The sequence below is a fragment of the Cheilinus undulatus genome, linkage group 11, assembly GCF_018320785.1.
Source record: "Cheilinus undulatus linkage group 11, ASM1832078v1, whole genome shotgun sequence".
In the NCBI taxonomy this organism is placed as follows: domain Eukaryota; kingdom Metazoa; phylum Chordata; class Actinopteri; order Labriformes; family Labridae; genus Cheilinus; species Cheilinus undulatus.
Window position 1 is genome coordinate 31,267,607 of NC_054875.1, and position 25,144 is coordinate 31,292,750.

The 25,144-nt window shown below is 38.1% G+C and overlaps 1 protein-coding gene across 2 annotated transcripts in view; it reads right to left on the minus strand.

Annotated features, from left to right (window-relative positions):
• pcbp4 (poly(rC) binding protein 4) overlaps positions 1 to 20,251 on the minus strand; it is a 77,967-nt gene extending 57,716 nt beyond the window's left edge. The window contains exon 1 of one of the 2 annotated variants that reach the window (XM_041798348.1): positions 20,069 to 20,251. The gene's annotated coding sequence lies outside the window, so the exon portion shown is untranslated. Of the gene's footprint in view, positions 1 to 14,126; positions 14,228 to 20,068 lie in introns of those variants that run through there. The other variant, XM_041798349.1, reaches the window with a different exon arrangement.
• Positions 20,252 to 25,144: the final 4,893 nt, after the last annotated feature.

Here is a 25,144-nt window from a genome sequence, read left to right on the forward strand (position 1 = left end):
CAGAGCTCCACTGCACGTATGGGGTTTACATTCCCACCATGGCGGCAGCACAATCTGACACGCCTGCCCGTCAATATGCTGCAGAAACTGGGGCAGAGTGTCATTTTACTGGATTAGATCATTGCACCAAATCAAACTTCCTCTGCGTCTGTAAGAGGCACTCTTATGATTGACTTATAAAACTATCAGTTACAAGCTCATCTCCATAGAATTTCCATAAATATCAAACAAAGCCCAGGGGGTTAGAGATGGAGATAAACAAAAAAAAAAAGGAACATTTTGCCGGCTGTCAGATGAAAGGCCAAATAATCATGACTCTAAGCTTGATCGATGCATCCTGTACACATGTGTTATCACAGAGCACATTTGTGCAACCCGTGGGCTAACGTCATTATCTTTAGGCACTGAAGGGCATGGCTAAAATGTTAGCACTTGATTGCATTAGAAGCTAATGGTTGGAGGGATCATTATGTGCAGCTCTGTGGGTTGATAACAAGGCATATGCTCTGTGTCTGCGTGAGGGCGGAGAGCCTCTGAACTCTTCATTTCCAGAATCCCAAGCAGCAGCGTTCCAGGATGAACAGAGCCCCTCTGTTCTAAATTAGACCCCGCTAACTCAGAACAGGGAATTAGCAAAGTGCAGACTGCATCCCTCGTCTGCCAGAATACAGTGAGAAGAGGCGAGAGAGGCAGAGATGCCGTCAGCGCTGCTGTCACTAAGTGTGTAACCTTGGTCCTACTCTGCCCGACTGGATCCTGCACTCAGGGGCTCCTCGTTACGAGTCACTGCTTTTATTCATCTTTTATACACTGAGTTAGGCATTACTCTGTTTAACCAAATGACTGACACAGAAACAAATGGACATAAGAGGCAGTCACAGTCTGCTCTAGACTAATTAAAAATCAAGCTAAGCCAAATCAATTAACAGTATTTAAGTTTGGGGGCTTATTTATCAAGACTCTCTTACTCTATCAGCCACCTATCACAGAGGTCAACAGTTTCAATAAATCAGGCCTGAATTTTACAGGAAAAAGTAGCATTGTGGTTATTTTTCTGCAATATATTTTGCAATATGGAAAACTACAGGATGTTCCAAACACACCAAGTTTCCACAGGCTTACCTAAAGCCAATTACAATTTTAATCATGCACAGTTAAATTATTAAGTGCAGTTCAATTATTTTGGACATTTCTCTAATTTTAGGCCTGCATGATATGAGGGACAAATTTGATGCGCTATACTCAGGGTTCCTACACACTTCAAGAATCAGGTTTAAGACTTTTTAAGACCTTTTCAAAGACCTGCGCTGAGAAAAATGTATGAATTCAGGGTTCTTCAGAGAGCTGAACTATCTGGTTTAATTCACTGTAGATGAAATGTCACCTGATACAGGAAAAAGATATCATTTTGTCATAAACACCCAAATTTGATGATTTTTTTAACCTCTTTTCTATCAATATATAGTAAAGTGATATTTATCATAACATCTAACAAATATATTTTTAGAAATAGTAATTAAAATCTAAGAGCTGTAGGCAAAGAAAGAAAGATTGTTTAGACACGTCTTAGTCAAAGTGCCTTGTAAAATCAAACACCACTCACTAGTAAAAATAGAACTTTTTAAGACTTTTTATGACCTTAAATTTATAAAGAACAATCTAAGACTTTTAAGGGTCTGCAGGAACCCTGAATACTTCAGCTATAGCTGAATCCAAAATCAAGATTTGTTTTAATTCTACATTTGCAACAGTGACTCTGAGGATAGCTGATAGATAGCTTGAGTTTCATCAGACTGCATAAAAATGATGTGAGAGCATGCAAAATGTCCACTTATCAAGTGAAAAAGCAGTGATTGTCTTCATGAATTAACACTATTTAGTTGATGAGATAAATGTATATCTTTCCTACATGTTTTTACCAAAAGGCCATATTGTGATAATAGCAAAAGTGCAGGTATTTTGTATGACAAAATTGTCTAAAACAGGTGATTCTCGGCTGGTGGGTCAGGACCCAAAACTGGGTTGCATTTTGAAATTCCACTATATGCATTTAAAACTGTTTTCAGTCATTGTGGGTTATTGGAGTCGGGAACTAAGGGAATTTGACTTTCTCTTTGTATACAGACTGACCTTTCTTAAAAAGGAAGTTGTCATGGATTGAAAAGGAAATAAGGGAAAGGTAAAAAGATATTGTTTTGATATCACAGAGAACGCTCTGGCTGCAGACCATACATCTCTTACAGCCACTCTCATAGACCGTTCATCTGAGACAGCATCTCTGCCAAATGGAAACACACATGAAGATGTTTGATATCAATCAGATTAAACTTCCATTCAGGGTTAGGGTAAGGGTTAAGGTAAGTGTTAGGAAACCACAAGTTAAAAGTCAAAAACCTGACCTGCAAAACCTGATTACAAAACATTTAATACAGCCAAGTAAACAGTCTAACGCAGCAGACATAGCTGCACAAGCTTGAACATTACATAGCTACAGAGCTAAAGTAGCCACATAGCCAGTGTAGCTAAGAAGCTAACATAGCTATGTGGCAAATGTAGCTAACATAGCTATGTAGCTCACATAGCTAAGTTGTTTGTTAAAGCTTACATTGCTTAAGCTAACTTAGCTACATTGTCTTATTTAGTAACATCAATTAATTAGCTAGCGTAGCTTGTTGGCTTTAGGTAAGATTACAATGCTAAAGTGGGACGATGTTTGTGTAACTACTTTAAAAATGGCTCTATACATTATTTGACCTTGGATTAGACCTCTAACTGTTTTCTCTGTTTTATTCATGAAATGTTTCTTGGTATGTAATGTTTGTAGCGTGGTTATTTCATGAATGTAACTGCCAGACATTTCTTATGAATAACAGTTTTTTTTTTCAATATGTTGTACTGAAAAAGCACAGAAATTCCGTTCTGAAGCAGACGGCATCTCAGATGAACGGCTGTAAGTGATGTCTGACGGCCTGAGGTCTGCAGCCAGACTGACTTGATATCACATGGTGCAGATGGCTCTTGACTTTCTACTGAGCTGCCTGTGAGTCCTTTAAAATGAAATGAGACATTAAGGTGCAGTGGTGGTTTTACTTTATATCACTGTGACTGCAAAAAGACACTGCAGTGCCTCAACCAAAGTGTGTCAAAAGGGGCAATAAAATGCATTTAATTGATTTCAAAAATGATAAATACACCTTTTATGGACCTTGATTGCATCACAATTAATGCAATAATGCTGACAGCCTTAATTTTGATATATTTTGAATTTTATTGTCATATTTTTGCATTATATTTTATATGACCTTGTTAAGCATTTGACCGGCTCCTTGTTTGAAAGTTGATCTATAAATAAACTAGCCTTGCCTTTGAAGAACAGTAAAACAACATTGAAACAAGTTGAACTCCCCACCCCCACCCAAAAATAGAGTAGCCTTTTAAAAAATATATTAATGACTGAACAAATGTCTTTGAAATTGTGACATGGGATGAAAGAAGAAGACATTTTTGAGACATGCTACACACATTTAGGCCAGATTTTTTTTTTTTAACATACTACCAAAATCCAAAAAATGATGACCCAATTTAATACCAAAAGATGTTTAAACCAGAAATTTCCTGTGGGATATCCAGAGGTGTGTTTTTATCTTTCTTCCATGACGCATACATCAAAGATGTCATGCTTAAAAGCAACCAGCATGCATCCCTTGACAGCCAGCAGCATTTTTTTTCTTCTTGCCATGTTTTCAGGAGCATCCACGCCAAAAAGACTGTGAGATGAAAAGGATGTTGTACAGCCTGCTCGTCTTGAAGAGTGGACACCTGTTCTGAGGCCGCTGTGTCCCTCACACACTCGGCAAAACAGACGGCTTAGAGGAAATGAGGAAGGAATGAGGACAACATGCCTGGTCTCCATAGTGATTGATGGAAACAGGGTTCCCCACCCCTCTCTGGATACAGTACATGTAGGGGCGTCAGGCTGAGAAGGGGGGGGTATTAAATGTCTGCTCGATAAACACACAGAGGCAGAGAGGATAGGGTGTCCCCCGGGTGGGCACATATAGCGCAGTAAGTGAGAGGGTGACAACGTGTGCACACGTGCACGGGCAGGCCAAGAGGTGAGACACCAATCACAGCCACACACGCTCGCATGACCCCCGACACACGCATGGAGCCAGACAGACAGACGTGTGCACCAAAACAAAACCGGCTTACAGCTGCTGGGATGAAAGGAGCCACACAAACACATTGAAAATGTCCTGTTGAAACACAGGAGAGGCTTTGATGTGCTGAGAAGTTTCACGGGACGACTATCTGCAGCGATCTGTCATGAACACACTCAAAGTGCTGCCATGTGTGAGAACATGCAATGACACAATGAGAGCGTCACGTCCTGGGATAATAATGTTGATGGAGGAAAAAAACACACTTGGTACAACAGGGGAAACAAACACAGCTCTCCTTCAGCGGTGGTCATCCAGTTAAGCTTAAATGAGACCCTCAGGAAACAAACAACACATGTAAACAAGCCGTTTGGAGTTTCTGTCTATGAATCTGACTGCAAACTGAGCCCTAGAGTGTGTTTGGAAGCTTTAAATAGTGGGAGTTATTGGACTAACACTGCCTGAGACTCTACATTCACCCTGAATACTTACATTTCTGCAGGATTTTAGCTTCACGCAGGGGCTTCTTGATTAAACAGACTTGATTCCATGTGAATAAAATATTGAGAGAGGCGCTGCATGTTTGGATTAGCTTTACCCACATAACAGCCACCAGTCATGCTGGGATTCATCAGATATATTGCTTTATGAGCCATGCAGCAGAGAGAAGAGCGTATACGCTGTACAACCCAGAGCTCATGTTCAAATGAGGCATACTTCAACTTTGCTGTAAACAAAGCTGTTCTAAAAGCCTCAAGAAGTCGCTTAAAATCTTTTTTTCTCTCAATTAAATTTAATATTCATGGAACAAATCATCTGTTTCCTCAGGACTGGGTGAATGACAAGCAAACAACCACACAACCAGCATCTGATTTGTGCTGCTACATAATGAGAGAGGCAAGCAAACTCATGACATCATCCTATCCCGAAGAGACACGCCCAAGTCAGTCTACAGCGAAAAACAGATGCCCAAAACATAATATAAAAGGCTATAATGGAAAAAAAACAATACTGGTCAAAGTTAAGTAGGAAATTATATTTTCATGATGAACTGTATGGCTGATAGAGGGAAGCTGATTTCTTTCATGTCAGGGATAAAGATCAATGTGGATAATGTACAAAACTCTTACTTCTCTGATTCCTCTTTCTTTCTGCTACCTTCAAAGGCTGAGCTTTAGAGCAAATAAAGCTTAAAGCAAATAAAGCTACAGCTTATTCACCTTTTCTATCACACAACAAAGCTATAGTTGTCAGTATGTGGAGGACTCCTTTATCCATGAGTTGAACAATGTGTTTGAAATGTAACCTACAGTCTTTAAATAGCCTACTTAATGTTTTATTTTCTTTACTGGCACAGTTTCAACAGTTTTAAAATCATTTCCTCACTTCTGAATTAATAACAAATGTCCATAATAATTTGCCTTTATTAGATTTGAATAATTTGTTAGAAATTGATGTGATTTATATGTCTGACATCATTCTGCCTGTTGAAAGGACGTCTTTCTTAGCCACTGTAACTTTGCTGAATGTTAATACTAGGGATGTCCGATATTATCGGCCTCCTGATATTATCGGCCGATAATAGCATAAAAATGAATTATCGGAAATTATTTGTATCGGATTTTCATTGAAAAAAAAAAAAAATCTTTCACAAAAACTTTTACCCTGAGTTTAGATCAGCCAACATTTTTACTCCTTTGTTTACAATTACTAATACTACTCTAGTCTGGACTGAAGTTGTTTAGCTTCAATGTTTTTGTTGTAGGTTTACCATTTGTGAAGAAGTCAAAACTAAGCATTTTGCCCTAGTTGTAGTGGCCGGGTATTGACAGGATTATCTCAGGGAGAGCATGATCCAAGCTGTTGTTTGAAGCATGTAAAAAAATAAGAAAAAAGAAGCACTTGTCTTTTATAATAAATATGGCAGTGCCATGTTGGCACTTTTCTCCATGACTTAAGTTGAAGTTGTTTCTCATTTTTGCACAGGGAAATCAAATGTTTGCATTTGAAAGCCTTGTTGTTACATTTATGAATGCATCCAGTGGGGCATCACAATAAAGTGACTAAATTAGGCATAATGTGTTAATTTCACAACAGGGTATAAGTGATGTTGTTACCTTACATTAGTTTTGGTGGAAAAACCCCCGCATATTATCGGTATCGGTTTATATCGGTATCGGGAATTGAGAGTTGGACAATATCGGTTATCGGTTATTGGTAAAAAAGCCAATATCGGACATCCCTAGTTAATACTTATATAACAAAATGTACAGTCTGGATCTGCCTTCTTCGTAAAGTATCTTGAGATACTTGTTATAAGTTGGTGCTGTCCAAATCAGTCCTGTCAAAAATTTACACTAAATTTCATTAATCAATTACAAGGGAGAATATGTAAAAAAAAAAATTGAATGCAGATTAATCGCACTCCAAAGTAGCTTTATACATCTGATAGAAACACATGCTAAAATCCACATGCTCTTAATTCTTTATTACTTTATCCATCCAAAAGATGGATACAGGGATCGATTAGTTAGTAGACAATCTGCCCACTGTCTCCTCTCCTGCATGTCTGCCTCTAAACACACATGCGCAGATGGAGTGCTGAGGTTCATCCAAACTATGTAATACATCTACTGATGTGCAATCTTTTCCCTTTAATAACAGACATGATTAGTAAGGCATAACGGATCCGTGCCGCGTGAACGCTAAGGGTTAATACATCGGCTACATACTGGCCGATGTTGATTAATCTGTGATACGCTACAATCGTCCTGATTAATCGGCCCGCCGATCAATCGGTCGGGCTCTAATAATAACCCCTCTTATCAAAACAACAAAGAAATTAATTTTATTTATATATACTGTAGTACAATATATCCTTTTTAAAATGTAAACCAATTTACTTAAAACAGAATAACCGTTTTATCGTAATGTTAACAATGTGGATGGGCACACTGACTATACATTTTAAAAGTAATTTCAGACTTCAAAGTTAAGCCATGATGTGCACAAATGTCAGGATTACAGAGAATAAAGCAGAAGGAACTGAAATAACTTAAAAACAAAAAATGATTAAATAATTGCAAAATAAAGGTTCAAATCTGCTAAAATGGGTTAAAGGTGCCAAAAAATTGGCAGCGATAAGTGGTGAAAAGTGGTTAAGAGGGCAAAAATAGGTTAAAAGGCAAAAAAAAAGACATAAAGCAGCAAATATGGATTAAGAAAAGAATAAAGTGGCAAAATAAATGGTAGAAATGGTGAAAAGCGGTTAATAAGTGGCCAAAATGGGCTAAAAGTGTCAAAAATTGACTTAGTGTGGAAACAAATGGCCGGAAACATTGATGAAAAGGGTTAAAAAAGCACCAATAAATAATTTGAACAGCAGAACTGATCAATAATAGCTTGACAAACTTCAGCTCCAAAATGAAGTAACTTTGCATTGGACTTGATTTTTTGAAGGTACAGTTTTTCAGGTCTGGAGCTACTGCTAGCATGTAGCCTATTTGTGGTAATATTGTCCATAAACCACCATCACTGTTTGATATGATCCCTTTAAAGTTAAGCCTTTGTTTAATATGATCATTATTTCTGAACTTATGTAGCCCTTTCCCTCACAACTAGTTCAACCTAAAAAGAAAAAAAAGTAGCTCAGTTCTAGGGAAACAATATGTTATGCTCTTCTACCATGGAGTTTGTCATTATACGATTTTGACTGATTTAAATTTACATAAGATAATCTCAAAGGCCCTCTAACGCTGTTGGTAACATTTCCATTGATTAAATATCATTTAAATATAGTCTTCTCAGCTCTTGAAGCCATTAAGCTTGGTTTTCATTACAGATAAACCTAAAAATACCACCACTTCCTGCTTCATGCCTCCAGGACAAAGGTTCACAGTCCCCTGTGCAGGAAAAACTTTCATAAAAAAAAATGTCCCAGTTTCTTAATCAGACTTGAAAATTATCCCTCTACCTTAACACTGCTAATGGTACTACATTTTAGTGCTAAGCACCTCCTGGATGTTTTCTTTAAGAACCTAGTGCCTTGTTTTTGTGTAACTAGTGTCTGTTTTTACTCTGCTTTCATTCTATTTTCATTTGTTGTGTTTTTAAGTGTGATTAATGGTTTGAATGAGTCACAGTGTTTTGTCCTGTACTTAAATAAATGTACTTACACAGGGAAGTCAGACAAACTTCTGCTTTTACATTTAGGAGTAGACAATAAAATATCTTCTGTTCTATATCATTTAAAACATATTTGAATAAGGTAGTGTATCTTAAAGACAACAATTTGGTTCAGTGTTTTCACTTTTATCAGTAATATTGAGATGTGGATCATTTGAATAATACATTTGTATCTACATGGTGTTACACCCATGAATTTGATTGTACTGCTCCATTTTAGACAGGATAAGCTGACAAACGCACATCTTAAAGCACTCAGTTTCTTGCTCTTCCAACATCTCTCCACTGTGCTGAGAGAGAAAAAAATAAAAGCAACCGAGGGCTGCAGTTGTGAAAAAGGAGAGGCTTGAAATTAAAGAGCAGTGTTTCATCTCTCGCCATGTCTTGTCTCAGCTCTCTGTCACATATAATGGGAGGGGTCAGCCCCTCAGCACAGAGGGGACCGTCCTCTCCTATCAGCCGCAGGCTTCATCTGGTGTTAAAGCATAACCATGTCAGCCTGCAGAGCAAGCCTCCTGTCAACCACAAGGCACCAGAGAGGGTTATCAGAGCCCCGGGGCCGCTCGCTGCTCCTGGAGCCAGAGAGGCCAACAAGCACTGCACCTAAATGTGGGCTGACGCTGATAAGATTACCCTGAGGCTGGGAGTCTATAATCCATAATATGTGGGAGGGGTGAAGAGTGAATAAAACTACAAGATTCCCAGCTGATATTTGAAAAAAATAATGCTGGAAAGTTGCATAAGGGTTTCTGATTTAGAGTGCTGGTGCAGGAATTTGTTAAACTGGAGGATTTCAGCCTGACACAATACAGTTAAGCATTTTCCAAAGGATCTAATAATGTAATATTAGCCACTACAGTCCGTAAAGTTGCAGAAAAATAATCCTGAAGGGACTTACAAAATCTGCTGGAACCTTGCAGAAACAATGTTACTCAACCACAGTGCTAAGACAAAATTCTTGAGCAGGAATTTTAAAAACGTGGGATTCTTAGTGACATTTTGAATTTGTCAAGTGGTTAATGTTAATAAGAACATAAATACAGCAAGACACTGTTTATCAGCAGTGTTAATTTTGGCAGCTGTTTTTATTTTAGTCTTAGTTTTAGTCTTTAAATGAAATGCATTTTAGTTTTTGTCACATTTTAGTCATTTCTATCCTTTTTAGTTTGTCTAGTTTTAGTCAACAAAAACTCGAAACATTTTAGTCTAGTTTTAGTCCATAAAAAGTCGTTACGTTTTAGTCTTTATTTTTTAGTCCAAGTATCTATTCTTTTGCCTAAATCTGGTACCAAATCATGGTAGTGTGTTCTCTGCACCCTACCAAACCTGGGGTCCTGGCTTTCTACAGCTAAGAGACACAATAGCTACAGCTGCATTGTTTTTTGACAGATTTACCCACAGTAGAGAAATATCACGAATTTTGAATGTCAGACAAAAACTACATGAAATTTTAGTCAAATTTTAGTCATCTTGACTCTCTAGTTTTAGTAATCACAGATCTATTTTTTTAGTTTTAGTCTAGTTTTGTCATGGAAAAAAGGCTGTTGACAACTAGTTTTAGTTTTAGATCTTTTTTATACATCATTGATGCGCTTCTTGAGTACAAACAGAAGCATCAGGAGGTTATTTTTCATCTTAAAACACTGTTTTAGTAATGTTTGATACCAGAATCAGAGGGGTTTACAAAGTCAATAAACTTACAAGATTTCCTGCAGCTAAAAACAAAGTGTATGTGATTATTTAAAAAAAAAAAAAAAAAGGATTTTCAATTGATTACAAAATGAGGCCTGTGTGTAATACAAAGAGTGTAATGTCAGCCTTTTCAATAATATTTGGTGTGGGGAAGAGAGAAGAAGGCTATGATTTTCAATGCAGAACATTTACATTGACATCAGTGCCTTTTAATCCATGATATGCAGTGCTGTGAGGAGTGAATTCAACCAAAGGATTTCCAAAATTAAAATTATATTATATAATTGGTTATATTTATATTTCAGAAAGGAAATGCTATGATTTGCCGGTACAACTTATTTCCAGTTTTTGACTTTTTTTTAATACAGCTTTATTCATAAACAAGGACCGGCAGTTACATTCATGAAATAACCATGGTGTTAACATAACAGACTTAGCAACAATTCATAATCAAACAGAAAGAAAAATCAGAGGTCACATTAGATTATACATAGACGCCCTTTAAGAAGCTAAACACAGCTAGAAGTTACACAAACGGTGTCTTGGTTAAGCTGATTAGGTTTAGCTTCAGCTAACAAAGCTAACAAAGCTACTCTAGCTATGTAATCAACTTCACTACATAGGCCAACGAAGTAAGTTTAACGCAAAGTGAGTCTTAGCAAACATTGCTAAAGCTTACATAGCTACAGCTAACAAAGCTACATAGATAATGTAACTATATAGCTTACAAAGCTGCTTTGTGAGCTTAGCTTTAGGTACATTAGCTACACAGCTACATTAGCTACGTAGCGAAATTATCTGTACCATTAGCTATGAGCTTCGTTACCTATGTATTTTACGCAGCTAACTAAGCTATGTAAGCTACGCTGGCTGCATTAGAATGTTTTCATGGAGGACAAGCTTTATTCCCTGAAAGGAGACTGTTTAATTAGCTTGATTAAACATTTTCTACATAGATTTTTGAATTGATTTTTTTTTTTTTTTTTTTTTTTTGTATTTTCATGGAAATTTGGGGGGAATTTGATTCAGAATATGGTGGGGGTTTTGAATTTTTAAGATTTTTTGTAGAAATTACAGAGCATCTGTTATTATGTTTAGGGGAATTTTCCATCCTTTTTATGGAACTTGGAGGAATGAATAGCTCTACATTTTTGGTGATATTATAAGAAATGTTAAGGGAGATCTGCTTTTAAATTTTCAGGAATATGCATGCAATTTTCCTGAAATTTTTTTTGGAGAATTTGGGCATACCTTTTATGGTATACTTAAGAAAAATATAGTTAAGAATTATCACCAAAATTTTAAGTAATATATTTGATATTTGGGGGGAACTTTGTCGGTTTTGGAATAGAAAATGTCAAAGAAATCCAAAACCTTTTGAAATTTTGTTCATGCTTTGGTTTAACAAGTCCTTGTGGTCCATCTGCTTGGACATCAGTTTTGGTCAAAACTACTTCCTGTTCAAAGACAAGGCTGAGCTTTTAAACTTAGCAGGTCCTGCTGATCCAAAGTAAGAGGGAAATTCAAAAAATGCATTCAAAACAAAAGCGCAGGTCTCAAGAGATTAAAATAAGAGCATTATCAAATGGTTGTACTTCATAGAAAAACACTTAAATCAGTGTTGTCATCCTCCATCTGACGAGTTTCAAGGAGTGAATAAAATTACAGACTTCCCTGTAAAAAGCCACACATCCGCAGGAACAAGTGTGGGATTATTGGCTGTAATGATAACTTTTATATCTCATTATTGACTGAGGTACTCTCGTAGTACATCAGTGTAATATCAACATTTCCATAATTTTTGGTATTGAATAAAACTTTGAGTTTTCTGCAGATATTGAAAATTCTACCCAAAAGTTGTGAGAGTTTCCCCTTGGAAGTTGTGTCACAAAATCACTGATGCAGGAATTTCTCAAAGTGCGTGGGATTTCTGGCTGACATTATGAATTTGGAGCATATCAGCCTCTTATGAAATGGGGATCTGATTTGAAAGAAAGCACTGCAATATCTCACTAATCCAGTTAACGTACATTTGACTTTATCTGATCAAAACGTCTCTCATCTATACATGAAAACAGATTATTTCTCACCATTATACTCTGTGTCATTCCACTTCAAGCAGCAATCTGATAACCGTTGAGGATCAACAGTACACAAAGAAATTATAGAGGCTGACTGTCGATGTCAAAGTGGGTGAATCGATACTTTCAGGCCTTCTTGCCACTGCAACTAACCATCATGTCAATCCAGCTGCACAATCAGCATAATTACGAGTGAATCCAACAGCTAATGAACGGTAATTGACACTCCATTATTGCAGTCCATCCTAAGTCATCAGTCTGTGTGACTGTCAGGCTGCAGCAGTGTTTAGTTAGTTCAGGCCCAGTGCTTATTAATAAGTGTACACCCTTGGAAGAGCATGATCACTCTGTGAGAAACATACATTGATCAAGTTTTGATTCTCTTGTTTTTACAAAGGATCTCACCTTTAAATGAGCCGAGCTCCAGTTCCTTCCTCTTTCCCAGCTTTGCCAGCAGGGATAAAACAACACAAACGGACAGATAATGAGTCTTACAGCAGTGCTGTCAATAGTTATCTCCCAAGTGACTGTTGGTTCCAGACACAGTGTGACACCGTCTGAGCCTTTATTTACACCGGCTTTAGTTGGACTGGGGACACTGAGGCCCAAACTCATTTACTATACCACACCATACGCTAGTCATTTAGCTTTCCTTTCTTTAGACAAGGATTAGCCAACTAAGGGCAACCTGCACTATCGATTCTTCTGCTGATTAAAACTCCTATAAGGAACTTTCAGTTTGTATTAACTTTGGTGACCACTGTGGACTAAACAGTACGCCTCATCTCCTTACTCATCTCATTCTGCACTCAAGTAGATAAAACTTTAGCTATATAAAACACCTTATAGCTTTATAAAATATGGGGCTATCCGCATTATTGCATTAACTGCAATTAGCTAAGATGCATAATAAATGCATACATTTTTAAAATTGTGATTAATTCCATGCTTTATTGTCTTTTCAGCACACTTTGTTTAAGCCACTGCAACATCTCCCTGCATTCACAGTGATGTTAAATAAGTCCACCACTGCTCCCTAATGTCTCATTTTACTTTAAAAAACTTATTAACAGCTCAGTGGACAAGTCTACAGTCATCATGACATCAAACATTTTACTCCTTTTCCCTTATTTCCCCTTCAATCTGTAACAATTTTTCCACGGTTAAATTCATGTCATAATATTCAGTCCACTCAAAGTTGCATTTTTTTTTTTTTTTACTGTAAAGTAAAAGTAGGTCCGTATCCATACAGGAAGTCAACTACCCTTGAAACAAAGAGTTTACCAGGCCATAAAGAGTATGAGTCAAGGGCCAAACATATCAGTTCAATTTAATTGTGTGTAAGGTTTATAAGAAAATGTCAAGTAGGATCTCCACACTTGATTAAATTTCTTTACAGAACCACACGGTGTACATCTGATCTTTTACAAGCTTCAAAATTATTTGTACATCTCTTATCCAATGAGATACTGAGGGTGGGGCAGCATCCTTCCATTTCAAAAGTATCTTTGTTTCATTGACGTTAGGCTGAGGTCTCTTGTCGCCATTTTTCAGAATTTTCTTTTCATCTTTTTAGATATTTTTTCCTTATCAGCGATACTGGTCATCCTTTACATTTTTCAGCATGATTTTTAAATTCTGACCCACTGGAAGGTGTAAAACACGGTGCTGCCTATGACAATTCATTGTTGAATAATGAGAAAACTCACTGTTTTTTACTTCCTGAAACTTATGTCAGCTGGTACTATTCCATTTATGCATTTACAAAAGGTCCTCTTGTCATCTTTCTCTGTTTAATTTGACTTTTCAAAGAGCATTTTAATCTAATGTAACACACTTGACTGAGTGACAGCTAGGGGTATAGGATTGTTTGGTGTGGGGTAGGTGTAGTGTTTTGGTTATGTTAATGTGTGTGAAAATGTGCAGAAAGATCTATGATAAGAAAGAAATAGAAGCAATTTTATCCTAAGCAATTCTTTTTAACAGACCAGAGAGTCTTTTTTCATACCTGACAGTTTCGACTGCTCACTTGCAGTCTTCCTCAGAGGGACCACTCTGAGGTGGGGCGTTTTGAGCTCATCTGTTGCAGACCTCTACAATGGGGTGACCTCGACTGTGGGGCAGGAAGAGACATACAAACCCTTGTTGTGTTTTTCCTTAGTTTGTGGTGTGTTATTTTTAATTTTATCCCTTTCTCCCTCCTCTGTCCCTGACCGTTAGGGTTCAGGTGCCTAACCCTAACCCTCCTTGGGTTTTCCCCCTCCGTAAATTTTCAGTTTCTATTCAGAAAATTCTGCTGTTGTGAAAAATAGCCACTTACCATAACCACTGACAGTGACTGAAAAAAATGTAGTCATTCAGTACATCACTCTTGTTCTGGATTTGGTAATATATGTCACTCCCCGCCCCACAGTGAGGTCGCCCCATTGAAGAGGTCTGCAACAGATGAGCCCAAAACACCCCACAATAGAGGTCTGCAACCAGATCCTCTTGAAATTTGACAAAAAGGTGATATTTATCAAGATTAACCACAGAAATTCCAAGATTAATCATGATTTAAAAAAATTTAATCACCCTCGTAAATTGTCCAAAAGGGCAATTTTGCTTACCCACTTGACAGTTACCCCGCAGCAGCTGTTAAAATTAAAAAATACCAATAAAGAAATGATCAGTCTGTGCACTGATAGTCTTCTTTGAATTTAGAAATCAAAAAAAGGCATGAGAATTTATCTCAGTCTATTTGATAACCAGCTTTAAAGAGAATAGTTGAGTCTACTTCCCCTATTTTTGATAATGCTGATGTTTTGTACATGAATGCCTCTGCTCAGTCTTCATATGTTGGACAGTGTGTATCATGAAGCACAGAGATTTTTCACTGATTGTAGATTTCTTACTCACCATTGTACTTTATATTCTAAAGTCAGTTGCACTTCTTTAAGTACACGTCATCTTAGACATTGGTACGCCTTTATTTACAAAGCCATTCTCGGCAACATTCTGGATTATTTTTCCTATTTTTTAATCTTGAAGGAGGATTACAAAACCTGCAATCGTTGAACTTTGTGCAGTGTGATGTTCCCAGAGTCCAAACCAAGTTGGGAAAGAAGACTTTTGGGTTTTCAGCATCTTCTTTTGGAACAATCTGCAGGCTAAATTTAAACTTCAAAACCTGGTGACCCTGAATGTTTCAGTGCTGAAGTAAGGACTTTTGAATCCAAACTTTCTGAATGTCACTGTTTTAACTGGTGATTTAGTATTGTTTATTTTTACCATTTCATGTGTACTGTTTGAGTTTGAGTGTATTGGTTGATGACACTATGTATCGCTGTCGTTGTTAGGTCTCCCTTGAAAAGGAGATCTCTGACTTACATGGGATAAACCTGGCTGCATAAAAGTTAAGTTAGATTTTTTTTTAAATCAAAACTTCTCACATTTGATTGAATTTTGATCAGGGATGTCCTCAAACTGCTTTTTTTCCATCAGTCAATCCAAAAATATACTCATATTACTTTTGCATAAGTCTGTACTTTGAAAAAAATTGTCTTATATCAATTTTTCTCACGAATTGTTTTAAATCCTTAAATGTAGCTGTTGGTGTTTTATTCATTATGGATCTTTTTTAAACAAGCCTCTCTTTAAGCAGGTCTTGTGCTCACCTTCAATTATTTTATTCATATCTTTTTGAGTACTTTTATTTGAGTTTCTATGTTTGGTATAGCCTTTAATCACTCCTTTTTAATTGCTACAAAAACTTTATCATTATTTATTTATCTATTTATACTCTTGTTCTGACCTGGAATTAAAATTTGCTAATTTGGTAGCATTACAAAAAGGCATTTGATTGCAAGGTTTACCACTTAATCTAAGTGATTCCAATTGTTACTTTTTATTATTTTGAATTGTTTTTCTTTTTTTCAGTACTTAATCAGTCTCTTCACTAACTCTGCATCCTTTACCTTATACAGATACAATACAATAAATTTTCTTTGTTTTCTGTGTTTTATTCTAAATTACTCTTGGGATATTGTTTTCGCTATTCTACTGCTGTCTGTACCTTTGTGCATCAGAAGTAAGTCTTCTCCCTCAATATGATCTCCTAGGATTTAAATAACAAAAAATGATAGCTGTATGTTGAAAGAAAAGTTGCAATCATCTCATCCTAGATGCACAACTAGAAAAAAGGTCTTTTTTTGCTTGAGAAGTGACAGAAGCTATTTACCAATCACCCCAACAGTTGAAGCCAATTTCTCTTTAAATTGGCGGATTGCAGCTCAGTCTTGGGCCGCTCTCATTTCAGATCTCTTACAGAAGTAAGATCTGGCTTTTTACGTCACATGCTGCAGTGCTGTTTTCATTTGATTATACAGTTTGGCTTCTCCGGCTTGTTTATCCCTCTGGATTCATCGCTGGAATTTTCTCTTCATTTGCCTTGCCTTGCCTTACAATGGCATGCTCCTTATTATTAGAGAGCTTCTATTAGCGACCGTATATCACTCTGAATGGTTTTTTGGCATGCTGGAGAATACTCTTTGGCAGGGTATTAACTCTCGCTTTTATCCCATCCCTCTTACTGGATGAAGGTCACTCTTTCTATCTGCAGAATGACTTTCCCCCTCTCTTCTCTTTCATCCCTGCTTTTCCTCCCATCCTCCACACCAGGGCATGAGTCAGAGAATCTGACACCTCGGAGGAGAGAGGAGACGGGAAGAGAGGGGGGAGACAGATTGAGAGAGAAATAGGGGGAGATGGGGACAGTTGGAGGGAAGGGAGGTGAGCTGATCGATACCTCTTAGAAACAAGTAACATGAGATGATGTGGATGGGCCCTGCTTCCTTAACGCACAAAAGTGTCTTCAAAATGGCAATTGGATTCTTCAAAGCACAGATGGTGCAGGGGCTCTGGTTTTACTGGACAGAGCTTTTGATGTGGCTGCAAAAATCACACACAGAATCCTCACCCTCGCCGAGTCTCTAGTGTGTCTTTGGTATACAACAGCGCCATGCATGTTGAGCTAAAACTACATATTACATAAGCTCCTGAACAAACCGAGCACAAACCCAAAAATAGTGCAGTCCCTGTTAAATATTTCAGGCACTCGGCAGCTGAGGGGGGGGGATAAAAAGCTTCTCTCCTTCTTGGTCGCAACACAAAAACAGACACGCACACACTGATGCAGATGGCCAATTGAAAGAAAACCTCCATTTAGTGTACTGAAGAGCAAAGCGGATTACTGTCACGAAGGCAGACTTTTAGCGTTTCAAATACGGCACTTAGTCACTGGAGTGGCGTACTTAGCTACACCTATCCTTATTTCCTGAGTCACGTTCTTCTGTACAGTAAGGACAGCATGAAAGCCGCTCTTTAAAGGAGGAGGGGGCGGGTGACTTCTGAACTAAATAAATCACGCTCATGAGACTCTTTGAGAGACACAACAGGAGAGTCACGGGGCCTGCTGGGTCAATCTCCGGAGCTCGACAACACAGTGCTATCTTTTCATAGCAGCCGGGGACGGCCCGCGGCTCTGTCAAGCACAGGGCTGGACTTAAGAACGGCGGCGAGGGGTCACATTCTGCCTCAGAAGAAAGGCGCTCTTCATTAAGAGCTCTACAACAAAGACAACAACGCTGTTGATTATACGGCAAACAACAAGCAGTCATGTGATTTGCTTAGATGCCTTTCATGCACAAAATTCAACTAAAACGTAAGAATGAGAAAAAAAATCCATCTCAATCGAGCACAGCCTCAAGAGTGTGTATTTATTAGACATACAACAAGCACAGGTTAATTGCTCAAATGCGGGTTAATTGCTACAGGGGATTTATCTCACATATTGGAAAGGAAATTAATTTGTACACTACAACGCTCCTGTGACAACAACATCTAAATTAACGCCTGAGTGGAGACAAGGATAGTGATTTGCCTCTTAAAAACACAGCTCCACAAGTTATTACAGCTTTTTAAGTCTGTGTAGAAGCAATTTAGCGCTAATTTGAAACTGAGTTAAGAAATCAAGACAATAAAATGGAAAATCTGCATGCAATTCAAGATGTTTTTTTTTTTCAAACGAGACAATCCTCTTCTTGGTGTAATTAAGGGCTAAATCATGCAGGAAAGCTCCCAATCACTAAAAGGTGATTGAACATCCCCCGATCTCTCTCTGCAGATCTCTTTAATAGACTAAAACTGCTGCACTGGGCTGCTTTTACTTGATGACTGCAAACTAAAACTAAGCATTGTGCGCCTGTGTTTCCTCCTCCCCTCTTTCACTCTGCAAGAACAGCATCTTAGTAGATGAGAGGGATTATTGGCAGTTCCCAGACGTTGGAGCAGCACGTGTCAGGTCTGCTCTCTGTTATTTATGAAGCTTCTCAGCCCCGGCCCCCATCGCTCTGCAGCACAGATGCAGGTGGGGTTTCATTATTGGAGGATGCTCTTCCACTTCTTATTAGATCTCCCACTCTCAGAGTGCATTAAGGAATTGCATTTGGACGGAGAGTCAGCAATACATGGTGGTCTGTGTCTCTGCTACCCTGGAGTGCCTCTAAAAGATGTGCGTGTTTGTCTCTTACACAAGCCACATTGTATCTCCTGTTTTCCTCTTTCAGGAATAAATAGTGTTTCCACCTCCTTCACCACACACACACACACAAAAATCCAGCTCCTTATTGATCAGTGTTATGTGCCAAGAAAGATAAATCTGAATCATGTCCTCCTTTGCTTATCTAGTAAAACAGCCATACAATGCATTACATCCAAATGAATTCAGCATCTTACAGTAACAGCCAGTAAGAGATGTGCATTCTTTCAATTGTGTCCCATATTTCTCTCCACTTTTGTCTGAGCGTGATGTGTACTCAAACACTCTCACACACTTATTGAAGGTGCACATGCAAGATTCATGAGCATATCCAGGCAGCACGGAAGGACCATGATTTCCTGAATCAATCAGCTGCTCCACTATCACTACTTAGAGGCTGTTTTTATTGATTTTATTGTACTGAGGAGTGCAAAGCAATGAGTCAGTTTGATTTCAGATGGGCCTGTTGTGCTGAAGTGGATAAATATAGGCCAAATGATTCAAAACATGTGACTGGAAGTGGAAAGAGGACACATTTTACTCCATTAAATGCCCATTATAGCAGACTATGACTTGTTTGTTGTTGCAAACACTGGAAATATCTGTATGGAAAACAAACTTAAATGTCTTTTGAAGGCATGCAGTCTGCCAAATGTGGCACAAACTTCTAAAAGTTTAAAGCAGAAATAAAACATGCAAATCTAAAATATTCATGCTGTGAGTTTTTTTTTTTTATGTAGGTCAGCCTATCAAGACAGTTTTTCTGTCCTGTGTTAAAACTAATGCAATTAGGCATCCTCGTGAATAATGGTGCTGTCACACACGCTCGCTGCCTCAGCACCCACAGGCGCCCACAGTACCCGACTTGTTGAGAATGATCTTTGTGTTCAGGACTGGCCTGGCTTGGGCCAACGGGGTCCACTTTCATTATCATAAAACCGTCCTCTCACACACATACACAACACACACAAGAGAGCAATTGTGTCCTCCCTCTTACAGTGTCCCTTTGCTCATCTGGGGACTTTCTTCCATTGGCTGGATTTAACAGACCAGGCAGTTTATAGATTCATAATCTAGTCTGGGATTTCAGTTTATACTCAGAGGAGTGTGTCCAAGTAAAATCACATGTCATTTACAAGGGGAGGAATCAGTTACAGGGGTCTGAGTGTTGCTTTAACTCAGAGATTACTCACTGAGACGAGTTGATGGCAACATTAGAAATACAAATCTCACTGTTTGGTTATATATGTGGGATTTAACTGAGATTTGACAGCGATCAAGAATGTCCTCTATTGCATTAGAGCTGATCAAGTTGAAAAATAAGGAACATGCTGTCCGCAAATGTCTCCTAAGAAATAACCAAAGTGTCTTACCTGTTTTCATGTATGTGATCGCAGGCTAAAGTCTCCCCATGGATCAGCGATCAGCGGGATTTGTATCCACATAGAGTCCAATGACACGGCCGTGTAGAGCGGACTGTCCTCCCGGTGTGTCAGCAGACTGGAGCAGGGCGCCTGTGCGTTGAGGAGGGGAGACACACAACAACAGCAACACACACTTACAGAGAGAGAGAGAGAGAGAGAGAGAGAGAGAGAGAGATGCAGGCGGCGACCACCCCGCTCACTCTGATCACAATTAACCGAGGCAGTCCGCTTCAGACAGCCAAAAAGTGCCCTGTCTCGGCAGTGTTTGTCTTCCTGTCTGTGTTACTGTCGCCTGCTCGGACGGTGAGCGGTGCTCCTGTCCCCTGCAGGACCTCCTCTGGGAGCGCAGCGAGCTTTTACCGGGCGCCGCACCACAGATTGACACATCCAGGATCAGTGAGCCTCTGTGTGGGGTGAAATCATAGCATGGTCGGGAAATGACACAAGCTCACTCAATCAGAGTGTTAGGGGGAAGAATTCAAACATTACCTTGTCTTGTCGCAGTAAGTGGTGTAAAATAAACCCGACGGAGGTCAACGTGGTGTTTGGATTTTGTCGCAAAACATCCCGAGTTGATTAAATGTTACCTATTTCTTCCACTACATATCAGTTAGTGCCAGGCTAACGGCTAGCACGACGTCCAATCTAAAGTATATGATGTTTTAGCTTAATTTTTATTACACAGAAGGCAAAAATTCATCCTGCTTTAGTAATATTTGGGTCTTTGGCGTTTCCCTTTGAAGTTTTTTTGTGTGCATGATATCTAACTTTTTCTCACACAGCGCCATCTTGTGTTTTCGCCCCGGTATTGCAGCTACTCAATGAGAACCAGATGCAGGAGTTTACACTAAAGTGAAAATGTTTTGTTTTGTGGTCTTTGGCAGTTCTGGTTTGATGCTGCAAATTTTCAACACGGCCCCCATTTAACCAGCGTTTATTACCAAAAATGTCATATAATTTATCACCTAAAAATCCACATTCACAAAATACAATCATAAAGAGCATTAAAAATCTTGTATTTCCCCATTGCACATGTAATCTACAAAACAATAAAATGCTTCAGATGAAAAATACAATACTAAAACAGTACAAAACAATACAGTTCTAGCATATCCTCAGTCAAGCTATAATCAATGTTAAGCAAAAAGAAATCAAAATATTAGTCACAAATGGTTACACAAAAGTTTACTATTAATACATACTGAAGAAAAAATAGCATTTTAAAGTAGCAGGTACTAAGCCATTTTAAATGATATCAACTCACCTGTACTTGGACATTTATGTTAGGTTACCTCAACTTGTTGTACTAACTTGCTCCGACACTTAAAAATTATGTTAAAATCCAATGTATTATATTACTGCACTTTCTATAAAGCCATGTGTTTCTCATCCACTGCAATTGCCACATATATTTTTAAAACATTTTAATTGTTTTTATTCATGCCACTCAAGATACACTGTAAAAAGGAACAGTTGGAGGTTGTTAAAAAAAGTGTGAACTTAAAATTCCAAAATAGCTATTTCAGCTCAGTAAACAGTACTCATTTCACTAAACAGTACTCAGTCATTCTAAGTTGTTTTGTGTTTTTTTTTTTTTTTTGGTCATAGTTCCCAAAATGCCTTAGGGCTTTAAACAAATTTGTACCATGAGTGAAGTTACTGACTCATTTATACAAGTAGGTAGGAACATTAATATACAGTAGATGGTATACTCATGGTGATGGATGAAGATTCCTGATTCAGTATGCACCTATAGCCCCTTAATTGGACCACCAAAGGTGGCATAAATGCTCGGGATTAAAACGTGTGATAGAAATAAGGGGGAGTTGAAGTGGATGAAGAGCAGGTAGCTTTACTAAAAGTACTTAAACATGTTGTTTTGAGTTGGATTTAAATATGATTATGTGTTAGAGAGATCAACAGTTCAGTCAAATAAACCCAACATAAATGTACGACTAATAAATACTCAGAAAAACCTATTTCCACTACTTAAAAATGTTAACGTAATTCATTTTGAACAGAAAATTTTAAGCAGTTTCATCTTGATCAGTTTTATAATGCAGACTAACTTTTACTATTACAAGGAATAATAACCGAAAGGTGCTGTTCCAACCATGACGTGGTACTCTATCATGTGTAACATGCCCTCTCTAACACATCAAACCTTTCCACCACAGGTGGGAGGTGTCTAACTGAGCAGGTAACTTCACTCATGGAGCAAAAGTGTCTAATGCCCAAAAGCACTCTGGGGAAAGTCTACTGATTAAGGGATGACTGTCAAAGATTTGACAAAAAATTTTAACAGTGATCAGGTACTGTTTAACTAAAAACTGAAACATGTTCTATCAAGTCAGAAAAATAGAGCTGAAATAGATATTTTGGATTGTTAAGTTAACACAGCTGTAACTTGTCGGTCTTGCATTGTAGGAAGAATGTGCATCGGCTTAACAATCATACTTCATTCATTCATCCCTTTGTTGCGCGCTCACTAACTTTCCTGCTGTCATGGTCAGGGGCTGTCATTGGGAAATCAGCTGTCGTTAGCTGGCGTCTTCTAACCATTAGCATGGCATCTCTACCCAGTTGTTAGCTTATCATTGTTCTGCTCCCTGTTTTGAATATAATTCTCCATCTGTTCGGCTCTTAATTTCACATGTTGACATTTGGTGAGCCCTCAGCCTCCCCATCTACACCATTTGGGCTTTGTAAAGGGGCGCAAGGCAGTTAATTTTACTTTTTTTATCCTCAAAAGTCAAGTACAATATTTATTTTTTCTAAAAGAAAAAATGGCTTCTGTACCAAAAGAAGGTATTTTATTGCAGTGGTTCCCCCTTGAAGTTTAGGTGTGCAGAGGGCAGTTATATCATATTACTTAAACTATACTATGACTAAGTATACTTTATCACATGTAAGGCAGGCTATTTTGCATAGATATTATCATGGTCTGTCTTGATATTTTGACTTGATCTGAAGGGTGCAATTGAGCAAATAAAGTGTGAACACCACTGCTTTATTATACATTCAGTGGATGTGTTCTAGTCCAATATCGTAGAGGGCAATCACAAGTTATTTGTAAGTAATAGGCATTCTGGTGGTGATATAGGCTCAACCTTAAGTTTATTAGGTGTTTGTGGGGTCCCTGGTTGTTCTAAGCCCCAGGCAATAGCCTACCTTCACCTGATAGTAAAGTCCGCCTCAGCTCATCCAATATCTGTAAGTCTTCCACAGCCAGTGTCTGCACTCCATGGATGGATTTATTCAGAACAGGCATTCTGCCATCACTGAATCTCCCCATAGAGTCCGAGCACCAAAGAACTTCCATCAAGAAACATTTCCATTACATCTGTTAAAATACGCCATTCATTATTGATTTGTCTCCCCTGACTGAATTGTATTTATCTTCGAAAAGTGAAAAGTTTTCTTTGGGAAGTAAACCCGCATTATGAAGCCAGTGCTCATCAGCATCCTACAAGCTTTCATTCGACATGCCTTGCTGTCTTTTTTTCATTTGCCGATAAATAATTCCTCTTCATTTACTTTGGTTGTTTTATTGACAAACTTCAGTTTTCACTGGAATTATTCAGCGAGTGAGTGCTGTCAGAGGAAGCCCTTAAGGGAGGTTTCCTACTGTCACTGCAAACTTTTCACATTTTCAACCACTGCTGTGGGTTAAAGTTTGTCAGCCTTCAGGGGCCCCAAAGCAGTTGCCTGTTTTGACAAGCAGCACCTCTGTTTGTGGTGCATAATATGAAAATATCAGTAAAATCTACAGGAAATTGGACTGTACTGTATAGGAATGGGAAAGTGAACATTAATAGTCCTACTGTTAATAAGAAACCTATAAGGATTCACACACTAAGCTGTCATACTATTGTTATTTTACCTGCACTGATCTAACAATGTGAAATGCAGCTATCTTAAGCAAGTGTCTTCCTCCTTTTTCCTTTGTGGCATGTTAAACTAACAACACTCAGGGGGCAGAATGACGTGAATCAGTCTATTTCACAGCAAGCTGAGTGTGTGTGCGTCTATGATGAATTCTCACTTGACAAATGGCTCATTAATTTAAAGACGCTGGAGCACGACACCCCAGACAGCTCCCACTGCTCCTGTGTGACGGAGGGAGCGTCCCGGTAATTTGAGCCTGACATCTCCATCTATTTCAGAGTTGTTTCTTAGGTGACTCACGTTTTTCTGTAAAAAAGAGAAGAGGATGGATGTGAAATCTTATTTGTATTGCTAAATAAAAGTGTCTATTCATCACTGCTTGACATTTATACTACTGTCTCTGTATGCTGTTGCTTTTTTGCTCCCTTGCCTGTCTGATGGTGACATTTTCATCTTGGCTGGAAGTCAAAAGTCAGCTGGGACGCTGTATTAATTAAACAAAAGCAAGAGTGAGCAAATGATTGATCGATTGCTTGACTTTATTGCTATGCCATGCATAAACAATACTCCTGTGCCAAAACAGGCTTATCAGACCCCAGTATTTAGAATAAGAGACCAGACATCAAAGTTAATATACAAAAAAACAACACATGGCATTAAAAATCACACACTACGGTTTCATCTAAGAAATAGCTGCCAGTGTATAAGCATTAACAAACAAAATGTCACAATTTGGACCATAAAACTATTTAGGGAAGGCTGTCTTCTATTGAAATCTACTGAACAACCAAAGACCTTTAAATCACAGGTCTCTGACTAGGGCTGGGCAATTAATCGCAAATTAGATTAAATTGCAATGTGGCTTGCTGCAATTTTCAGATCACAGAAGATGCAATATTTCTTGAATTTGAAACATGTCAAAATACCAATTAAAAAAAAAAAAATCAATTTTTTGCAGCGGAAGAGATTTATGCACATTATGCAAACATTCAAGTGTCAATTTTTTATAATGGTTTACAAAAATCCTCCTTTTTGTGTTTTATGTATGTTTTTCTTAATCAAAATGAGTGACATAAAAATGATAATGCCCTCAAACAAAGTGAACGACATCGCAATTCACAATATGAGCAACAATAG